At 39.7% G+C, this 22,456-nt stretch overlaps 1 non-coding gene across 1 annotated transcript; it reads right to left on the bottom strand.

Moving 5' to 3' along the window:
• Positions 1 to 203: 203 nt before the first annotated feature.
• On the bottom strand, positions 204 to 308 carry LOC136131614 (U6 spliceosomal RNA). Its single transcript, XR_010656355.1, has one exon. It is a non-coding gene; the product is annotated as a U6 spliceosomal RNA (small nuclear RNA).
• Between the last annotated feature and the right edge of the window lie 22,148 nt (positions 309 to 22,456).

Genomic DNA, 22,456 nt, shown 5'->3' on the forward strand with positions numbered 1-22,456 from the left:
ATTTTACTAAAGAAGCCTGTCAGTTTCCTGCATTTAATGTCATTAATTGGGGGAAGGGGATCCAATTGCTCCCCCCACCCAACTTACCCAATTTTTTTCTTTTATTGAAGTCTAGTTCATTTACAATGTTGTGTTAGCTTAAGGTGTACAGCAAAGTGATTCAGTTATACATATGTATATATATCTATTATTTTTCAGATTCTAAAAATATGGAACACTTCATGAACGTGCGTGTCATCTTTGCTCAGGGGCCATGCTAATCTTTTCTGTACTGTTCCAATTCCAGTATGTGTGCTGCCGAAGCGAGCCTCCAACATATGTTCTTTCAATTAAACCTATCCCTTCTAAAAGAAACTCAAATACTATTTCCTCTCAGCTTAATGCTGATGTCTGGGTAGATCAGATATTTTCTTCAGATGATACTCTATGTCTTTTGTGGGGATCTTGCCCACTTTCCATGGGGAAAAAAGTGAAAGCTTGGCTCCTGTTTGAGTCCAGAGTGGGATAAGTACCTTAGTTTAGACTAGTATAAGACATAAATTAATATATTACATATATTATCTTGCCATAACCAAAGATTTCCAGTTTTCTCCTGGCTGAAATTCTTTAAAGTCAAATCCTTTTAAAGTGAAGTCCTTTGGTTCCCCTTTGAGATGTGACTTCTACTGCAAATGTCCTCGAGAATGGGAATACATTGTCATAGCTGTAGTGTCAATTTTGTTTAAATCTAAAAACTAACAGCTCTTTATTTGACAAAAGGTTTGATTTTGGGTTGATCAATGGGGCAAAATGCTAGACATGGGGATGAACTAGATTTCCCATTATTTGGTCATATTAATCATGGCCATTTTTGTTTCCTGGAAGCTATTCGTTTCCTTATTATGCAAAATTCTGCAACCTTTTCCTCCAAACCTTAAAATCAAACATGTTGTCTGACATTGGTTTTTCTTCCCCTCTCAAATGCCAGGGACAGTCTGAGATATAGTGTTTGAATGTTAAAGTGTTGGTTTTAGACATTATGATGGTGTGTAACACGACGGTCAAATGCATTCAATCTCATGTCAACTCTGTTTAGCTGCTAGTGGTTGACCCAGTTGCAGGGTTGAGGAGGATTCTGAAGCTGTGTCTGGGCTCAGCAGGAAAGAGTGATAAGTGATACCTGTCACAGAGGCTGCAACCATGGAGGTGTGGCACAATTTTAACCCTGTTTCTGAGGATTGGAGGACAAAGTATTCAAAACCAGAAATGATCAGGAAAATCAGGGCCATAGAAGTGTTAAGTCTTTTCTTGGAAATCAATTGTTCTGTGGTTGGTGAATAGAATTGTGGAGATGCAGAGAGATAGGGAAGCAAATGATTATTACGTGAAGGCTGGTGGGCTGATGACAAGACTTAGGAACTCATTGCTTTCCCCATAGAGGGCTCTAGACTTTGTAGGTCTGGTAATGGTGGAAGTGGTAGCATTAGATAGAGATGGTGGTGATATGGAAGGTGAGTAGAGAAGGAGCTCTGATCATCTCTGTTCTTCAATTTCAAAAATTTCTCTGATACTGACTGAAGGACACCAAGGAAAGCCAACCATGGAACTAAAATATCAGACACATTGAAGGTTTTCTGTTTTTTGTTTGTTTTTTGCCTCGAAGTCCATACTACGAGAACTGATTGATATTTTGATTACTGATTAGTTTTGAGTATTGATATTTTTGGCTCCAAATCATATTTTGTACAGAAAATTCTAAAGCTATCAAAACATCATTTGCCCTATGTCATGTCTCTAAAAGTGTGAGCTAAGATTAAACTTTTGTCATAAGGGAGGAAGCTATTTATTTATTTATTTATTTTAAGTAGGTGTTTCTAAGTTATGTAAGTGCAAAAACAGTAATAAAATTTTATGTGGTCACATGACATTTTTCTACACCCTTAACCTTCAACCACTTGAATTGCTTAAATAAATTTCTTTGGCAAATAATAAGACCATAATGTTCCAATTATTGTTAGTGCTTTACAAATAAACCATATAAATGCCTGACATTTCCAACTTTGAAAAATGCCTGAGGATGGCTGAATATATGGTCTATAAGCTCACCTACTGGTTGAAAATACACCCTGTCTCTTTAAGGCTTGTAATTTGTTTATTCTTTTTCAGTGTGTGACATAAATTTTATGATTAGCAAAATGAGGCAGTATGTGTTGGGGGATAAAATGACTTGTCTCCTCAATGAAAGAAAAAAAATCCAACAAGTCTTTGGGAAGAATAATAAACACTAAAGAGTAAAAATTGTACTCTTGTTCCAGATTTGCTGATAACATATAGGTAAAGACTTGGTTTGTCCGTGACAGCAACATATCTGAACAAGGCATGAAAATTCCATTCTGGTAATTCATCTTATGATGTACATACCTGATTTCAACAGGCTAGATTGGAAATCAAAAAGTATAATTGAGCAACTAATCATCTTTTTGAGAAGATTAAAGAGTATCACCTAAATCAGTGTTTTATGAGATATTTAGATTGAGGCGCACTGTAAGAAATGCATTTTACATCACAATACAGAGAGTGCTGAGGACTTAAATAGATGCGTGTGCGCACGTGCGCGCGTGAAACAAAGGTTTACTTGAAAATATCCTTACTATGTGTACCTATATGGTGTTTTACATTTTATCTATTTCATTTTTAAATTTATTATTTATTTATTTTTGCGGTACGCGGGCCTCTCACTGTTGTGGCCTCTCCCGTTGTGGAGCACAGGCTCCGGACGCGCAGGCTCAGCGGCCATGGCTCACGGGCCCAGCCGCTCCGCGGCATGTGGGATCTTCCAGGACCGGGGGCACGAACCCGTGTTCCCTGCATCGGCAGGCGGACTCTCAACCACTGTGCCACCAGGGAAGCCCTATTTCATTTTTTTAAAAGAAGCTGATTACCATTGACCAAATTGGTTTCACAACTCCCTAATGGGTTGCTATTTCCCCTAATATGAAAAACAACTGGGTAGGTGATTTGAAATCTTATTTTTCACTGATCAATTGTTTTGGCATCATATTGGTGCAGTTTGGGTGTAATGATCAAATTTGAATCACAGAGATTAAATCAAGTAATTCTGAATGAGAGGTACATAGAGGGGAAGAAATGAGAAGCCTGGGTTCGGATTCTGGCTTCCAACACTTGCCTTCTGTGCACAGCTAACTGAGGGCTAGTTTCCTGTTGTGACTAAGAACACAGATTCTGCAGTCAGACTGCCTAGGTCTGAATTCTGGCTCACACAGACTGCATGAATGAACATGGGCGAGCTACTTAACTTCTTTGGGCCTCAGTTTCCTCATTTGTAAAATGGAAATAATGTTACCCCTTTTAGACATATTGTGACGAGTTAACATAAGGTGAAGAGAGTAAGCACTCGATAGTAGCTATTATTATTGAACAATCCCATAAAAACGTAAGAATCAAGGTGTTTTCAAATCTGTGTCTATAATGTCACATGGATCAAAACTGACATAGGAGGCTTCCCTGGTGGCACAGTGGTTGAGAGGCCGCCTGCCAATGTAGGGGCCATGGGGTCGTGCCCCGGTCCGGGAAGATCCCACATGCCGCAGAGCGGCTGGGCGCGTGAGCCATGGCAGCTGAGCCTGCGCAGTCCGGAGCCTGTGCTCTGCAATGGGAGAGGCCACAACAGTGAGAGGCCCACACACCGCAAAAAAAAAAAAAAACTGACATAGGTAATAGCTAATGTTTATTGGTTTTTCTTTATTCAAAGATAGTTGATTTACAATGTGTCAACTTCAGGTATACAACAAAGTGATTCATATATATAAATAAAAAATATATATATATATATACACATACTTTTTCAGATTCTTTTCCCTTATAGGTTATTACAAAATATTGAGTAGAGTTCCCTGTGTTACACAGTAGGTCCTCGTTGGTTTTCTGTTTTATATATAGTAGTGTGTACATGCTAATCCCAAACTCCTAATTTATCCCTCCCGCCCCCACTTTTGTATACAAGCCACGTGCCTGGCACTGTGCAAAGCACTTTATATGCATATAACCTTTGCAACATTTTATCCCCATTTGATCTTCCAAGAGTATAACAAAGAAAGCATTTTAATTCTCATTTTGTAGTTGAAGAAATGCAAGCTTGGAGAGATCAAGTAACAGAGTTGGTAAATGATAAGCTGGGGTTCTAGCTCAAGTGTGTCTGACTCCAGAGCCTGAGCACCTCTGTCTCTTAGTCCCCTTTGGGTCTGTTTTCCCCCTAAAGCCACATGACTCACTCCCTCACTTCATGTCTCTGCTCATTTTCATTCTATCCGTTCCAGATAAAACAGTAATGCCCTCTCTCACCCCCATGTTTCCTATCTGCCACATCCTGCTTTGGTTAGCATTGTAGCACCCAATCCCAACTGGCACTTTATATTTACTTGTTTATTTCTGGATTGTTTATCTTCCACTGAAACAGAAGCTTCATTGGTCAGGAGCTGCTGTATCTCCCACCCACAGAGTGCTATTTGGGGGCACATCATGTACGTTCAATAAATATTCTTTGTTGAATGAATAAATGAATTAATTGAGGTAAATGAAACAGAAGTCACAGGAAACTTAATATTAAGAAAACTTTACTTACAAATGTCATTATTTTTAGATTTGTTCTGAATGTTTTCAGGTGTATCTCATCTTTGTAATGTTTGGAATGTTCTAGGAGCCATTGTTTGCCCTCGGAAGAATTGGGAAACCTCAGTCCATACATTGGGCTTTTCCCGCTATTTAATTTCACTTGGTTCGTTGCAAATGTACCAAGAAAGTGAAGTTACTGTTTGCAGTTACTGTGCAGTTGAGAGAGAGGAAGAGGGCGTCAGAAGCCATCAGCTGCACTATCCTTTTATGCCACAAGATGGCGCTCCTATCATACAGACATTAGCTTGTATTTCCCGCTCCCCACCCCCCCCACCCCCAGCTTGTTTCGCTCACCCTGCCTGGTTTTTCTTTCTTTGTAATTTGTTTGTGTTTGTCTCTGCCTCTGTCTTTTCCTTGAAATTTTTGTTCTCCGTTTCTATTTCTCTTCTATCCTCCTTTTTTCCCTTCTATTTAGACCTTTATTTATTACCGGGGCAGTCTATTATATAAATCTCTTTATTGTTTAACATAAAAGGTGACTTTCATGTTTCTTTCATGTTTCTTGATCTTATCTTTAAAACCCACTGGATGCACCATAATATAGATTATATATTTATTCCTCTAAGGAAAACCAATACCTAATTAAGTTGCTTCTGAAGTCACTCATGTGACCGTTGACTGTTTTTTTTTTTCCTTTGTTAGGTCAATTTTGTAAGTTTTTAAAGCAGTGTTAAGGCTTAATAATTATGAACTTGTCCCAAGTTCATACAGCTTCCAGGAAGAACCCGCTGACCTGAAGTCTACCCCACACTCCCTCTGCCTCACAGATGTCCTGCTCTTTGATTCCTTTAACCAATCCTAATATTCAAGAGAGAAGTTTAAAAAGTAGATTAATGAAAAAGACAGAAGGAGATGATTACTGACAACTGAGACAAAACCAAAACATGTAGGTCAGCTGCTGTGATATGCTCCACTTTGGTACTGTAATGTCCATCCACTGTTTGTTTTTTGTTTGTTTCTCTTTTCCAGCATCCCTTCCTTAGGGGAAATGTTCTTTACCACTTTTACATAATTATGGTAGGACCATCAGGACCCTCAATCCTGGGGCTTGGTCTCCTTCAATTTGAGAATGTGTAAGTGACTCAGACTGACTAATCAGACAAACTTTTCTGTGTGGGCTCTATGCCTCTTAAAATACTTTGTGTGTCGGTGGGGGGCATTAATATTAGCGTGATTGGGGTTTGTAAACAGTTCCACAAGTAACTGTTTTCTTGATTGAATTAATTGAATACAAAGAGGAAATAACATTCTTTTCTGCCTACTGCTGCCTTCTTTGATGTGTCTTTCTTCCCTGTCCCTTGATAACAGCTTGGAAAAAATCCCATAGCTGCCAAGTCACTTTAACAGAAAGAAACAGTCTGATTTCAGGTATTGAAAAATATAGTCTGGTCCAAGTCAAGACTTCAATCTTATATCCTAATCAGAGTTGTTTCCCTTTCCCCTCCATCAAGCTCAGACTTGCTCTGTGGTCCACGGTCATATGACGGGTAGAGGCACCCCACCCTTGATTCTGCTGCCTATCAGGTTCTCTTCTTTCTTCTCCAGTTGTTGGGTCCAGGATGAGCAGATGGGGAAGAGCAGGAGGGTGTCACACGCTTGGTGTCACACTGACCTTCCCAAGATGGCTCTATCAGAGACGCCCCCTGGGTTTTCAGATCCTTGACTTGAGCAATGCATGATACAATTGTCTCTGAAGTGGGTTCATCCATCTTGTTCTTTGTTCTCTGGGGTCCAGTCCCTGTCTCTGGACTTTTCAGCACCTTAATAATTGTTTCTCCCATCTTGCCCTTGTTCTCTCGGTTTCAAAATGTTTCAGGGTGGTCAGTGATTTTCGATAGCTATTTTTTTTCTTTTATTTGTTTTTTTATATAGCAGGTTCTTATTAGTCATCAGTTTTAAACACATCTATGTATACATGTCAATCCCAATCACCCAATTCATCCCACCACCATCCCAACCCCCCCACGGCTTTCCCCCCTTGATGTCCATACATTTGTTTTCTACATCTGTGTCTCAAATTCTGCCCTGCAAACTGGTTCATCTGTACCATTTTTCTAGGTTCCACATACATGTGTTAATATACGATATTTGTTTTTCTCTTTCTGACTTACTTCACTCTGTATGACAGTCTCTAGATCCATCCACCTCTCAACAAATGACCCAATTTCGTTCCTTTTTATGGTTGAGTAATATTCCATTGTATATATGTACCACATCTTCTTTATCCATTCGTCTGTTGATGGGCATTTGGGCTGCTTCCATGACCTGGCTATTGTAAATAGTGCTGCAATGAATATTGGGGTGCATGTGTCTTTTTGAATTATGGTTTTCTCTTGGTATATGCCCAGTAGTGGGATTGCTGGATCATATGGTAATTCTATTTTTAGTTTTTTAAGGAATCTCCATACTGTTCTCCATAGTGGCTGTATCAATCTACATTCCCACCAACAGTGCAAGAGGGTTCCCTTTTCTCTGCACCCTTTCCAGCATTTGTTGTTTGTAGATTTTCTGATGATGCCCATTCTAACTGCTGTGAGGTGATACCTCATTGTAGTTTTGATTTGCATTTCTCTAATAGTTAGTGATGTTGAGCAGCTGTTCATGTGCTTCTTGGCCATCTGTATGTCTTCTTTGGAGAAATGTCTACTTAGGTCTTCTGCCCATTTTTGGATTGGGTTGTTTGTTTCTTTAATATTGAGCTACATGAGCTGTTTATATATTTTGGAGATTAATCCTTTGTCTGATGATTCATTTGCAAATATTTTCTCCCATTCTGAGGGTTGTCTTTTTGTCTTGTTTATGGTTTCCTTTGCTGTGCAAAAGCTTTTAAGTTTCATTAGGTCCCATTTGTTTATTTTTGTTTTTATTTCCATTACTCTGGGAGATGGATCAAAAAAGATCTTGCTGTGATTTCTGTCAAAGAGTGTTCTTCCTATGTTTTCCTCTAAGAGTTTTATAGTGTCCAGTCTTAAATTTAGGTCTGGAATCCATTTTGAGTTTATTTTTGTGTATGGTGTTAGGAAGTGTCCTAATTTCATTCTTTTACATGTAGCTGTCCAGTTTTCCCAGCACCACTTATTGAAGAGACTGTCTTTTCTCCATTGTATATCCTTGCCTCCTTTGTCATAGATTAGCTGACCATAGGTGCGTGGGTTTATCTGTGGGCTTTCTATCTTGTTCCATTGATCTGTGTTTCTGTTTTTGTGGCAGTACCAAATTGTCTGATTACTGTAGCTTTGTAGTATAGTTTGAAGTCAGGGAGTCTGATTCCTCCTGCTCCATTTTTTTTCCCTCAAGACTGCTTTAGCTATTCGGGGTCTTTTGTGTCTCCATACAAATTTTAAGATTTTTTGTTCTAGTTCCGTATAAAATGCCATTGGTAACTTGATAGAGATTGCATTGAATCTGTAGATTGATTTGGATAGTATAGTCATTTTCACAATATTGATTCTTCCAATCCAAGAACATGGTATATCTCTCCATCTGTTGGTATCATCTTTAATTTCTTTCATCAGTGTCTTATAGTTTTCTGCATACAGGTCTTTTGTCTCCCCAGGTAGGTTTATACCTAGGTATTTTATTCATTTTGTTGCAGTGGTAAATGGGAGTGTTTCCTTAATTTGTCTTTCAGATTTTTCATTAGTGGATAGCTATTTAAAAAATCTTTTTTTATTGAGGTAGAGTTGATTTACAACGTTGTGCTGATCACTGCTGCACAGCAAAGTGACGTAAAATCTTTTGGCTTAAAGTGTGTCCTTATCATTTTCAAATCTCCACCTCCCTTTATGCTATTTTAACCTAATTTAAAATGACTTGTCTTTTGGAATGAACAGACTAGGTAGGTTTTAATGAATGATGTAACTTTTTTGTTTGTTTCCATATTACACAACTGATCACATCACTGTGCTATTTTATAGTTGACTCTATAAACACTACTTTTGTGAGGTTTTTGTGGGTTTCTGTTTTGTGTTCTGTCAGATCTTGACATCAAGATCAGTGATTTTTCAGCCTGTGTATAGCCGTATAATCCCATTATACCATGATTTAATTACACAGACTGTTTTAACTGTGGATGAAATTATTATGATTTTCATTATTATACCAAAAATCTGACAAAGAGTAATTTTCCTATAGCAGCTAGGTTGGGTTCTGTTCCACTACCAGAGTCATAAAAGACCCTCTAGTCCAACTAGACACTTTGGACTTGCATTGTGTTCAAGTTTTCTTTTATTTTTAATTTAGTTATTTTTAAATTTATGGCTGCATTGCGTCTTCATTGCTGTGCGCAGGCTTTCTCTAGTTGTGGTGAGCGGGGGCTACTCTTCATTGGGGTGCGCGGGCTTCTAGTTGCAGTGGCTTCTCTTGTTGTGGAGCATGGGCTCTAGGAGTGTGGGCTTCAGTAGTTGTGGCATGCAGGTTCAGTAATTGTGGCTTGCGGGCTGAGTTGCTCCACGGCATGTGGGATCTTCCTGGACAAGGGATCGAACCCGTGTCCCCTGCATTGGCTGGCAGATTCTTAACCACTGTGCCACCAGGGAAGTCCCGCATTGTGTTCAAGTTTAATTACTGGGTTTAAATTGTCTTTTTTAAAGACTGGGCCTATGGTAAAATATCAATAACATGATTGGGTAAACAGGGAACTATCTAATCATCTGATTGTTACTTTAAGAGTTTGGTAATTGTTTCCACTAAAATGACTGATTTTCGACAGGTTATTTTAGAGTCAGCCTGACTCGGCCCGTGTGACCCTTCTAACTCCAGGACTCTAACTGCTCTCCTAAAGGGATGCCAGTAATGCCTTGGGCACACCACCTGCCCCAGCATCAGCTGCTGTTCAAATGGCTCTGTGCTCCCAGACGCTGCACCAGGTAAATTACCAGCTTCGTGTTCACAAGGTGCTGCTCTCTACAAGCCAATACCAGCAGCTGGAGGCTTGTACAGATGCTGCTGCAAAATGTTGGAAATCCCACATAAAAGTGGCACTTTCCTTTTTTTCATTTTTTAATGCATGTGTATAAACCTCTAACAGTCTACTACCTCTTAGGGTTTGAAACCCTAAAGACAAACAATATTTCTTTGCCCAATTTACCATGCCTTATAAACTTAGTGGGGAGGGAGACCCAGGAATTAAAGATAACATATGAAGTTACATACAATGTCATGTAACAGTGAATTGCAGGATTCACTGGAATTGCTCGGAACATGGGATGTTGTGCATTCCAAACTCTGCTAAACCAGGAGGCTTAGAGAGACCGTACTGGAATTCAGGGGTGCAAGATCCATGATTATACCATAAAGATAAGACAACTCTTGACTTGGGAACTACTTAGCAGTCTGGTTCGCTCCATTCAGTTCAAAGCAATTCAATTCCATTCTGTTTCATTCAATTCAATTTAGTGGATCCATTTTCATGGGTGTTTATGGCCCACTGTTTCTGTGCCGGGCACTGAGGGGGACGCAAAGAAATGTAGAGCTAGGAAAACCTTTGCTTGTGCTGGTACCACTCCAAATCTACCCTCCCTTCTTCTCCACCCTGCTCTGCACCCTGGAAACCTGGTTTAGATGGACCACATCACTGTACTTCCTTGTCCTGTGGCTTTGGATTTTTTCAGGCAATGGAAGACACCAACAGGAGATGGGGGTGGAGAGGAGGGAGAAGTTCAGGTATTCATTCTCTGACTCCCTGCTGAATTGCAGGTTCATATCAGCTTTTGTTATGCTCAGGTATCCTTCTCTGTGCAGCCCTATCTCTGAGTAGATCCTGACCGAGGCTCCCTTCTGTTCCCCTTTGTGCCTTGGGGTGGTAAGTGCTTCCTTAGGTACATGTCTTAGGATGCTGTTCCACCCTTGCTGCTTTCCTTAGGCTGTGCCCACAGTTTGGAAAAAATACACCTTTTATTCAGTTCTTTTTGATTATTCAGCTTGTGTCCTGCAGAGGACCATGGCAGATACCCTTAAGCAGCCTTCAATCCAAGTTTAGGAATTCGTTTATAGTGAAATCCTCATTATGTATTTATTATTCTGGGTTAAGTGACTAGGTGCTAGGTCTTGAGGATATAAACCCATGTAAATATGGCAGATGCAATTCTAACTCTCAGCGGAACCATGGCCTATGAGAGAGCACAGAAATTAAATCAGTGATTGCAAAATAGTATAATGAGTGTATGACAGGTGATGGAAGGGTCCATGGGGCCCTTGCCCTGTCTCAGGAGGGGGACCTCCCTGAGGGATTGTAATAGATTAGACTGCAATCTGAAGAATGGGCAGACACTGATTAGGTGAAGGGGGAGGCAGATGTGATAGGACTGGGCATGGCGGAGCGTATGTTGGAAAAAGGGAACACGTGTGTGGAGACCTAATGTGGAGAGTACGGCTAGTTGGAGATAGGTAAACATTCAGTGCAGCTAAGATGGGAGAGGAAGTGGAGGACCAAATGAAGGTAGACACTAAGGAGAAACCAGATGCCATTTCACAGCCCCGTGAGTAGCTTTAGAGCTTACCCTCAGGGTGCAGGAAATCACTGAAAGGTTTTTAAGCAATTGGGTGTGGGTTTTAGAAGGGGTCCTTGGGCTGCAGGGTGGAGAATGAGTTGGAGGAGAGTGGGAGGCAGGGAGCTGGAAGGCGAGAGCTCATGGGGACAGGAATGAAGAGAAACTGAGGTGTCCAGAGGCATTTAGTTGCCTCCTCTGTATTCTAATTCTTTCTCCACTCCCCATGACGGGTAAGCCCCGGAGACCTCTATCCTGAATGGCTTAGTTGCTCGGATAGAAGCCTCAGAAACAAAAGGCTCTGGCAACATCAGAGTGGCAGAGAGGAGAAAGGGTGCAGAAGAAGTGGCTGTACAGGCGGATCTTGCAAACCAGGCAGTCATGTGAAGAGGGCTCTGCGGGTTCCACCAATGGAGCCTCCTGGGCTCCTTGCCCCTCAGAAAGGAAAATCTGCGTCCATAAGAAGGAGAGCAGGGGGTATCCCAGGAGCCACCACATCCTTCCCCACCTCAACCTAGAAAGAGCAAGTGCAGACCACGGCCCCCTCTCCATCTGAGGGCCTCTAAGCTGGGGCATTGCCTGGGGTTGGAGCTGGAGAGAGCCCCAAAGCAGAGAACAGACTCTGTTTTAAAATGAAAAGACTGAGTTTCCAAATCACTGAAAGAATCCAGAAATTATGGACTCTGCCTAGGGTATCAACATGGGAGGGAAAAGGGAGATTTGACAAAATAAGAATGAAATGATTTCTTATTTATGCCCCATTGAGTTTAAAATTCTCAATAAACACACACATGAATACATACAAACTTAAATGTGCAAAATTTTAAAAATCATTTATGTGTATGTATATATATATACATGTGTGTATGTATAGCAATATATGTGTTTATATGTATGTACATACACACACATTGTCCTGTAGATACTCACTGTAAAAATTTGGAAAATATAGACATGTAAACATGTTTACATGTATACATGTAAACAAAGAAGATGAAAATCATCCTATCACCTAATAACTGCCTTGCGTTTTGTCATATAAATGTAATGTATTTTTGAAACACTTCCCCACTGAGACAAGTTATAATGACATTTTTAAGGTGTTTGTTACATATTATTAAAGTGTTTGCTACAGAATTACTCAGTGCATTCAGTGTTGTAATAGTATTGATACAACTAAAGAACTTTTGTCAATGTGGTATGTGAAAATAGAAACTCATAGTTTATTTAATTTGTATTTCTTTCATTATTAGAGAAGCTGTATTTTTAAATTAGATGTATTCTTCCCCTATCTATTACTTCTGTGATTTGACTGTACGACTGTTGAGTATATTTTTATATTGAAGTGTTGATTAATATTTTTATTTCAGAAGAAATATGTATATACTAAAACTATTTATCTTGCATAATGTATTTTGGAAATATTTTTCCTGTTTGTCTTTGGATTCAATTCATAGTACTTTTTGTGCTACAGATATTTTTAATAGGTATGCAGTCAAATATATCAATAATGTCTTTTAAGATGCTTCCTTTGTTTAGCTTAGAAAGGTTTTCCCCACCCTGAGATCAGAAAAATCTTGCCTATATTTTATTCTACTTGGTTATTGCTTCATTTTTAAACATTGAACTCTTTAATCTACCTTGAATTTATGTTGATATATGTTCAGTGGCAGAAATTTACCCCTCCCTCCCATAGTTAAACCGTTTATTATCAAGTAATGTTTATTAAAAGTGTTTTCTGATTTAAGTCCATTAAGGGTATGTTTCTTCCCTCATTGCAGAGGATGGATATGATGTGGGGTAAAGAACATAGACTTGGCATTCCAAACGATCTGGTGTTGCATCATCTTGTTTTTCTAATTTGTTAGCTGAGACACAAGACAATTTACTTGAAATTCTCATTTACTTCCTAGTGTTAAATAAGCCTAATAGTATCCCAGATGGCTATGAAGAGGATTCAATGAGATAAGGGGTCTATAATACTTCATTAGTAAGTGTTAAAGCATTTGGTTTTATGCTTTTGTGTGTTGTTTACTTAAAAGCATTCTGGGCTGGAGCCAGAAAATCTGAGGACATTTACAATGCCATTCTTTTTCTAAGCACCTCATTTCACTTTTTTTCTTGTTCAATAGCTATTTATGTCACAGAGTTGGAGAGCTGTTTGTTTTATTTTAGTCTCAGTTGAGAATGATTCTCTCTTTCTCTATCCCTCTCCACACACACACACACACACACACACACACACACATACACGCACGTGTATATATGAATGCGTACTTATATATATGCACATGCTGTGTGTGTGTGTGTGTGTGTGTGTGTGTGTGTGTGTGTGTAGAGAGAGAGAGAGAGTACTTTAAAGCCTGGGAAGTGCCACACAAATATAATGTACATTTACAAAGATTTCCTTGAAGATTGGAAGCATAGACCATCTTTAGAGACCAGTTACATCCTTGAGTTGGCTTTATTAAACTGAGAAAAAACTGAACCTATTATGCAGCTGCTTGGTTTCAAGTATCAGAAAATGACTCTGGTTAACTGATGCAAAGAATGAATTTATTGGAAGGATGTGGAATTACTCATGGAACAGAAGGGAGGCTGATGAACAGGACAACAGCATGTGTCTGTGTGTGCTGGGGGCAGTAGAAGGTGGATAAGTGGACTCTTTAGAGGAGGAACTGGTAATGTGTCTTCCCCTAAACAGTCCTCTTCCTCAAGAAAAAAATCTGTGTTCAGTTTTTCTAATCATCCTGCTGAAGAGTAAAATTTGGGGGAGGGAGGGTATGTGGTCCCAGCTTATGTCATGTGCTCACCCATTGGTTAGCGGTGGGCAGGGTGATTCGTTGCCAGTTGCCAGTCTGTGTCTAGAGAGGGTAGATGGAACTCCTTAAAAGCCTATTGAGGTGACATTCATATAAGAAGAAGGATATGATTATTGGGTAGCCTACATACAATAAATGTCACAAAGCATTCTCAGGCCTGTTTTCCTGCTCCTAGTTTAGGCTGGCCCAACAGAGAGAAGCAATCCGGAAAGGAGACCTAGAATAGAAGCCAAAAAGCTCTTAACCTAGCTTATCTAATGAAGTTCCAGCCCTAGGATGTAGCCAGCATTGCCCTTGACCCTGACTCAACAACACACTGCCTCTTCAAGAAGGTAGAGTATAGGTAGAGGGATCTGTGATGCTGATGCTGTGAGGCCCATGAGGTCCGAGCTGAAGGAAGTTTGGATATTGGGATACTGTAGCCTAGGAGCATGGCTGCAAGCAAGTGTCAAATTCCCCACAGCTGAGAAATGGCAGAGAGGGTACACAGTTGATTGCTGTCTTAGTCTTAAGACTCAAGATTTTTCTGCTTCAGCATAATTAAATCTCCTTAAGTCTGTTTCTGAAGAGAAGAAAAGAAATGGAAACAAGAATTCATAAGGCTGCACCTTTCCCCCCTGTGCGTATTCCCCCGGGAAGGTGATCCATTAGAAACAGAGGCAGACATGCCAAGAGCAATAAAGGGGCAGGCTCTGTGGGCTAAGCAGACTGTAGTTAAAGGCTTTCCCTGAGAATCCTGCTCATTCATTAATGCTAGCCTTGGAAATGGGCCAAGCCGTGTGGTTTCACCACAGCAAGGGGCAAGATCCTAATGATTAAACGCTCTTTGTTGCCTTGCATTTCACTTTTTCTGGTAATGCACTTTGAAGAATGGAAAATTGAGTTTTCAGTACTTGGTTGTTTGTTGAAGCTAAATCTAGAGGTAATTGAAGCCAGTTGAAAGCTGAGGGGAACAGCCAAGGTAAAACTTCGAGCACAGAGGAGGCTGGAGGACTCAAGTTTGGTGCCTCAGTGTGTCATGCTATCGCCTTCTGTGCCATTTCTCCCTCTTTCTTGTGTTGGAAACTGTAGTGAAACTCGTGTTTGGAGAATCAGGTTATTCATTGGAGAATAAATTCCTTTCAGCATTCTCTTTGGATAAATACTTTTGTGTGTACAGAAGACATAGGACCAGAGTAATATGAAATGGTTTCTCAATGGACAGTCAAGTGTCATCATTCTTTGCTTAAAAATCTTAAGCAACTAGAGTATGCTTTTTACTTTTTCTGGATAGCTGACCAGACCTTAATTTAATTAAATTTGCATTTCTATTTGATCTCCAGGAGCACATGAGAGTCATCTTGAGGAGATAAAATGCTTCTGTTTGATGTTGTCCAAGTAGATCAATAATCTGAGTATATGCAACACTTGGACTAGTGCTTGGCACTGAGTAGGTGATCTAAAAATATTAACTAAATGAATGAATAAGTTATGTTATGTTTCTTTTCTTAAACAACCCATAAACACAGAGGAAAAATTCATTCAAACAATGGTGTGACTGAATAAGTCATTAAAATCTTTTAGTCTGGTCACCTTGTTAAAACAACGTCTGATCTTCAGACTGTTTGGTTGTGTATGGAAGAGAGTGTGTGTATTTGTATGTGAGAGATTATTGCTTATTTAGACCAAAGAGCCAGCCAGCAAGCGGTCTAGTTCCTACACCAATACCTACTGCAAGAAAAATGTCCGCACTTTCAACTTCTTTAGGTTGGCTTTGGCACTTGATTCAACTTGATTTCTGGCTAGGAGGGGAAGGAAGACTCTTTGGCAATGGCAGGACATTTCAGAGGAAAATTTAGGCTTCTCTATTTTGCTCTTCATTCAATAGCTACATTTTGGATGTTCATAACACACAAACCAATATATTCGACATCCCAGCCAGGAACCTACAGTAGATGTAGTTACCATTCAATACACACATACCTAGTTTTATTGTGTTTCACAGATATTGCGGTTTTTTACAAATTAAGTGTTTGTGGCAACCCTGAGTTGTCAGATGATAGTTAACATTCTTTAGCAATAAATTGTTTTTAATTAAGGTACATACATTCTTTTTTTAGACACAATGCTATTGCACACTTAACAGACTACTATAGTGGAAACGTAACTTTTATATGCACTGGGAAACCAAAAAATTCATGTGACTTGCTTTATTGTAATATTCGCTTTATTGTGGTGGTTGGAACCAAACTTGAAATATCTCTGTAGTGTGCCTATATATTCTTCGTAGACAGCTTTATTGAGATGTAATTTACATACCATACAATTCACCCGTTTTAAGTGTATAATTCAATGGTTTTTAGTGTGCTTACAGAGTTACGCAGCCATCATCACAATAGAATTTTGGAATATTTTCATTACCCCCAAAAGAAACCTCGCACCAGATTACACCTCATCTCCCCGCCACTAGTTCTTGGCAACCACTAATCTATAGATACTTCCAATCTCTGTAGACTTGCCTATTCTGGATATTCCATACAAATGGAATCACACATGTACATACTGACACATATAAAATAGATAACCAACAAGGACCTACTGTATAGCACAGGGAACTATACTCAATATTTTGTAATGAGCTATAAGGGAAAAAATATGAAAAAGGATATATATAAAACCTTTATATATATAACTGAATCACTGTGCTGTACACCTGAAACTAACATGACATTGTAAATCAACTATTCTTCAGTTAAAAGAAAATGGAATCATACAATACGTGGTCTTTTGTGTCTGGTTTCTTTCACTTAGCATATAGTTTTTGAGGTCCACCCATGTTATAGAATGTATTAGTACTTCATTTCTTTTTATTGCTGAATAGTATTTGATAGTGTTCATTCATCAGTTGATGGACATTTGGGCTGTTTTCACATTTTGGATATTATGACTCAAGCTCCTACAGACATTTGTGTACATGTTTTTGTGTGGACATATGTTTTCATTTTGGAGGGAGTATTTACCTAGCAGTAGAGTTGCTGGATCACATAGCAATCCTATAGTTAACTTTTTGAGGAACTGCCAAACTGTTTTCCATAGTGATTGCATCATTTTACGTTTACATTGACCATGTCTTTATTTGAAGAAAAAATGAGAATCCGTTACAAGGCTTAAAGGATTTCTGTACTCACCGAAGACTTATTACGTTTATAAAATGTTTAGCACAGTGTCTGTCACATCAGATTTAATCCTCACAGTAATCCTATAAAAGTGGTATTGTTATAAAGTTCATTTAAATATAAGAATGCTGAGCAGTGGAGAAGTTCAGCGACTTGCCCAAGGCCACACAGAATGTGGGATTCTTAATATTTGTCTATCTGGCTCCAAAACTAAGCTTTTAACAACTGTACTATAAAGGCTTTTCCCCTCTTTTAGCTCTGGAGGTACAAATTAGCATCACACTAATCACATGCTGGGTGAACAGGATAAACCTGTTTGGGGGGATATACTTTCTGGAGCCATGGGCCACCCTCGTGATGTAGGGTGAGAGGCAGAGTCTACCCACAGATTGATCATCATACTGTAGTGATTGATGGGCTCAAGATATTAGAAAGAGGAAATTTCTCTCTGATCCATTATGCAGGCCCTAAATCTAAGAAAACAAATGGGAAAATAAAATGTCTTCTTACCTTACACAATCCAGGGAGTGCTTACCAAGCATTATGCTGAGTGATCACATCGGTTACCCTCAGTCCTTTAATCTCCACAGCAACAGTCTAAAACAGGCACTGGATTTGTCCCCATTCTACAGATTGGGAAATACTGGCTTAGAGAAAGTAAATCCCTTTGCCCTTGTTGCACAGCTAGCAGGAATGACAGAACTGGAATTTAAGCATATGCAACTTGGCTCCAATGCCTGGGCTTGTAAGCACAATGCCATGAAATCCTTTCAGAAGCAGCCACCACTGTGAAATTTACTCTGATATGAGGCTTCACTGTAAAAACTTGGTCTGTGGTTACTTTGAAAATAGAGGTTTTTAAATCTATGTCCAGTAAATGTAATTTTAGTTTTCAACTTCAAAGTAGTATATGAATAGAATTATAGCTTTTTATTCTTGACAGATGTCACCATTTGATGGTAAACTTTTAGGGAGAAATGTTGTGTTCCAAAAGCTGCAAGGGCATTAAATCTTTGGGTCAAAAGCCAAAAACCTTTTTCTCTCAGTAGGGTGTTTTATTGTGGAATTCCTGGATAACCCACAGCAAGGATTATCTAGAAAGTGAGATAATCTAGAGACAGCATCATACAAGCCAAAATAACAGCCCATAGGTTGTCTTGCCAGCAAAGGCTGGCATCCTGGGGGACAGCTCAATTCTGCTACTGGGATAACTGGTAGAAGATATCCTTTGAGGCTGATCTCAGAACTTGGCTTTAGGGTTGCACGCAGAGTTGGAAGCGTCCTGGGAAGTTGTCAGGATCAGGGACTAGGGGTGGGGGGGCAGGTTCTGATCAGACACACACTCTAAAGGGTGTTATTATAAAGCCCATTTAAAGATAAGAATGTTGAGCAGTGGAGAAGTTCAGTGACTTGCCCAAGGTCACACAGAACAAGCTGTTTGATCCTTCTGGGTCTTGTTTTGTCTATCGAATAATAGGACTCACTTCATAGAGTTGTTTTGAGGATGAAGTGATTTGAAACATTGCATAGGGGCAATACTGAGCTCTTGGCTGGATTTGTGATTACCAGTGTTTAGAAGCATGGACTCTGGAGACAGACAGACCTGGATTGGAATCATGCCTTTGGTACTTACTTTTTGTCTAGAGAAGACTGGAGACACAAATATTTGTGCTTCCATTCCATAGGACAGAATTATGTGCAGGAGGTGGCTGCCCAGCCAGGGTCTACATTCCCCATTTCTCCCTGGAGTTAAGAGTGACCACGTGTCTAAATTCTAGACTACGGAAAATTAGCAGAAGGGATGTGCACCACTTTCAGGTCTGGCCCACTAAATCTCCCATGTACCTGTCTAAATCCTCTTTCTCCTCCCTATTTTATTAAAATATACATGTTGACAGAGCTTCTGGCAACCTGTGTCTCTGCCTTCCTGTTTGCCTACTCAGTATTATTATGTAAGCAAGAGTGAAACTTCTCTTGTGTTTGTGACATTACACAACTTCGAATTTATTTGTTAGAGCAGTTACACTTGATATGTAACTTGGTTACACTTAAAGTTGGAGGAAGTTATCAAGAGGATGTGACTGCTGGTTGACCAGAGAGCTGGACCCGGGCAATCGGAGGCTCCTCACTCACTTCTCTGTCCTTGAAATATACATTCCACCCATAGTTCCCATAACTGGAGCCATTTCAAGGACTGAGCCTTGAGAGAATTTAGGTATCGGGACTATCTGCCTGGTATATGTGACTGAAACTGGTTAAGGCCTCTCTCTGCATATATATATATATATATATATATATATATATATATATATATATATAAACTTTTAAGATTTTGGAAGGCGGGTGCTGAGATCTACGCATCTTGTAGCCACCCAAGGTGAGCCTTGTGTGTAGATTCCCTTGATTATTACACCTGCCACCTACCAATCTGGAGGGCTCTGTCTCTTTCTTTGGTCTCCCTTTGTCCTCCATCTATTGGGTCACTTTCAGATTTTACCCAAGAAGTTCCCGAGGTTGTGAACCAGCAATTGAATTCCTTCAGCCAGGAGACAAGAAATGGGTCTTGGGATAGATGTACCCACAGGGGAAATCCCGAGTTGGCCATCAACCTCTATGTGGAGAGGGGTGGCCAGTATGTCAGATGTTTGTGGACCGCTGAGCAGGTATTGGGATGTCCCAAAAATGTTGGCTGGTTTGATGTGCTTGTTTGAGGAACTTCAAGAAGTTCTTTGCAGGAAGGCAAAGAAGGGAAATGCCTGGCTGGGCAGTGGGCTGACCTCCACTGTGGGCAGTTCTGTGGCCACTGATGCCCAACTAGAGGCTGAAGATCCTGTGAGAAGGTTGGAAGAAAAGCTGAGGTTGGAGAAGGATCTGCAGTGTCCAGTGCTCTGCTAGCTTTGGGCTGGCAGACAAGGTGGAGGAACAGGCTGATAAGTCAGAGACCTTGGTGTGCCATTTTGCAAAGCTAGGAGGGCGAAAGCTGCTCGGATTAAGGTCTGAGCCCTTGTGACACAGCCTGATTGGGATGCCAGGAGGTGGAATTCCTGGGAAAGTGAGAACAAACAGGAAGATGCTGTGCTGGCCCCATGCCATCTGATTTCTAACACAAAGGAAAGCAAAAGCACAGCAACAACCATGCCAGCCAACAGGGCAGTCCCTAATTCAGGAAGTGTTCATGATGAGAGAATATACTCCTGCTGAGCTTATTGGCTTAGCTGCCAAGTTCCAGCAAAAGGCCAGGGAAAGTATCCAGGCATGGTTAGTGCAGTTATGGGATACACTTGATATGTGACCTCGGGCAATTATTTATCTTTTCTGAACTTCAATCTGTAAATAGAGGGTAACTATACTTGTTTTGCAATTTTGTTGTAAGGATTAAATGAGATCAAATATAGAATTTTCAGCATGGTAAGGTTATTATTATTACTATTATTATCTGTATCCAAATTACATCCAAGAGCTGAAGAGTTAGAAGCCACTTAACAGTCCATTTACATGGCTGCTGTAAAAATTCTTTTTCTCTCAATTGTGTGCTGGTCCAGAGCTCTGAAGGAACAATGGAGGGAAAGTGTAACTATCCCTGTTATCATTGTTACCCAGATTGAGATCCTTTCTGCCTAGAATCTAAATTCTATGAGGGTTGGGATTGGGTCTTGTCTCTCTTCCACAGCAGCTAGCTGAGTTTCTGGTATACAGCAGGTGATTAACAAATGTTTCTTTGGCTTTTTTTATTTTCTAGTATTTATTATTTACTGTGTTCCCACCACCATACATGTGTTCCATTTTCTTGCATTATCCTCAAACATAGCATCTCATGTGAACCTCACAGCAATGCTGTAAAGTGAGCTGTATTGTTTTCCTAGTACAGAGCTAAAGTAATAAGGCATTGAGCAGTTAAGTTACATGTGGGTCACATAGCAATGATGGAAGAATTAGGATATGATTCTAGGTGATCTGGCTTCAGAGTCACTCTTCTGCCTCTTGTAGATAAATAATGTAATATTTAGCTTATTGAGTACATATCATGTAAACGCTAAACTCCCTACATGTGTAAACTCATTTCATACTCATTGCAAGAACTGTATATTAGGTGAAACTGGGTTATTAAAAAATGCAAAAGGATGCCTTAGTGTGTGTGGTCTTTGGAAAAATACCCACATCAGAGGAAAAAATCTACCCATGAAAATTGGATAATCACATGGAGAAGAAAACTGGCTGTGCATCCTGTTACGAGAACTCTTAAATTCTCATTCATTCCTTCATCATTGAATGAGCACCTACTGTGTGTCAGGCGCTGAACTAGATGCTGAAGATACAACAAGGAAGAAGTCAGTCCCTGCCCTGAAGGTCTTTTCTTTCTAGTGGGAGAGGGACACATATACACCTAGTGAACCTAAGGAATATCCAAGCCAGAGCCAGCCGAATTCCTTATGCCAGAACAGGTGGAGTTAACATGGCCAGTTTGCACCATCAGAAGCAGCCTAGTAGGAGGTAACCACTGTGCTTATACATAAAATGGATGATTTATGAGTGTTTTTTTGTTGTTGGGGGCAGGGAAGCAAGAAAAACAAATGTGATTTACAAGTATTTGTTGGGTTCACTTATTTTAACATTTCCCATATGCTCAGAAGACAGCATACATGGAATATATTTTCTTGGTTACATACTGAAGGCTCTGGCAGGTTTTCCTATTTACTCCTTGTTATGATGTCTGCTAATATTTGTTATACGTTTGTGCAAAAACTGACAACAACAAAACACATACACACAAGGATGACAACTCAAGTGGTTCTAATCCACATTTTTCTGGGAGTATATTTGCTATAAGGAAGTAAATTAATTCTGTAGGATTAAAAATTACAGACCACTAAGGTATGTAGCACTGCTAATAAGATCTTTGATTTTTAGAGCACTTCGGAGCCCCTCAAGGCTTGCTGTGTACTTGTTCATCTCCTGCCCCATATAATGATTTTGGGAAGTTTGCAAAGCAAATTATGTTCATTTTCAAGGAAACAAAATCTCAGAGAAGCTAAATTACTTGTCTCAGATCAGATTAATAGTAAGTTGCAGAATCATGATTTGAACCAAAATCTATCTATACAACTTTGTTCCAATGCTGCAGTTACATTGATTTGAATTATGGCCAGAAACCAGTGTTTTAATAATTGTCATATATTTTTGTATCAAAAATTTTACGATTTAAAAAAAATTCCTCCTAGACAAATGATGCTTTGGGTATTTAAACAGATTCTGCAAGGGCATGAAAAGTTTTTTTCCTGCTTCCTACCCATCTATCAATTTAAAAACTGATGCTTTCCTT

The sequence above is a fragment of the Phocoena phocoena genome, chromosome 11 (assembly GCF_963924675.1).
Source record: "Phocoena phocoena chromosome 11, mPhoPho1.1, whole genome shotgun sequence".
Classification (NCBI taxonomy): Eukaryota; Metazoa; Chordata; class Mammalia; order Artiodactyla; family Phocoenidae; genus Phocoena; species Phocoena phocoena.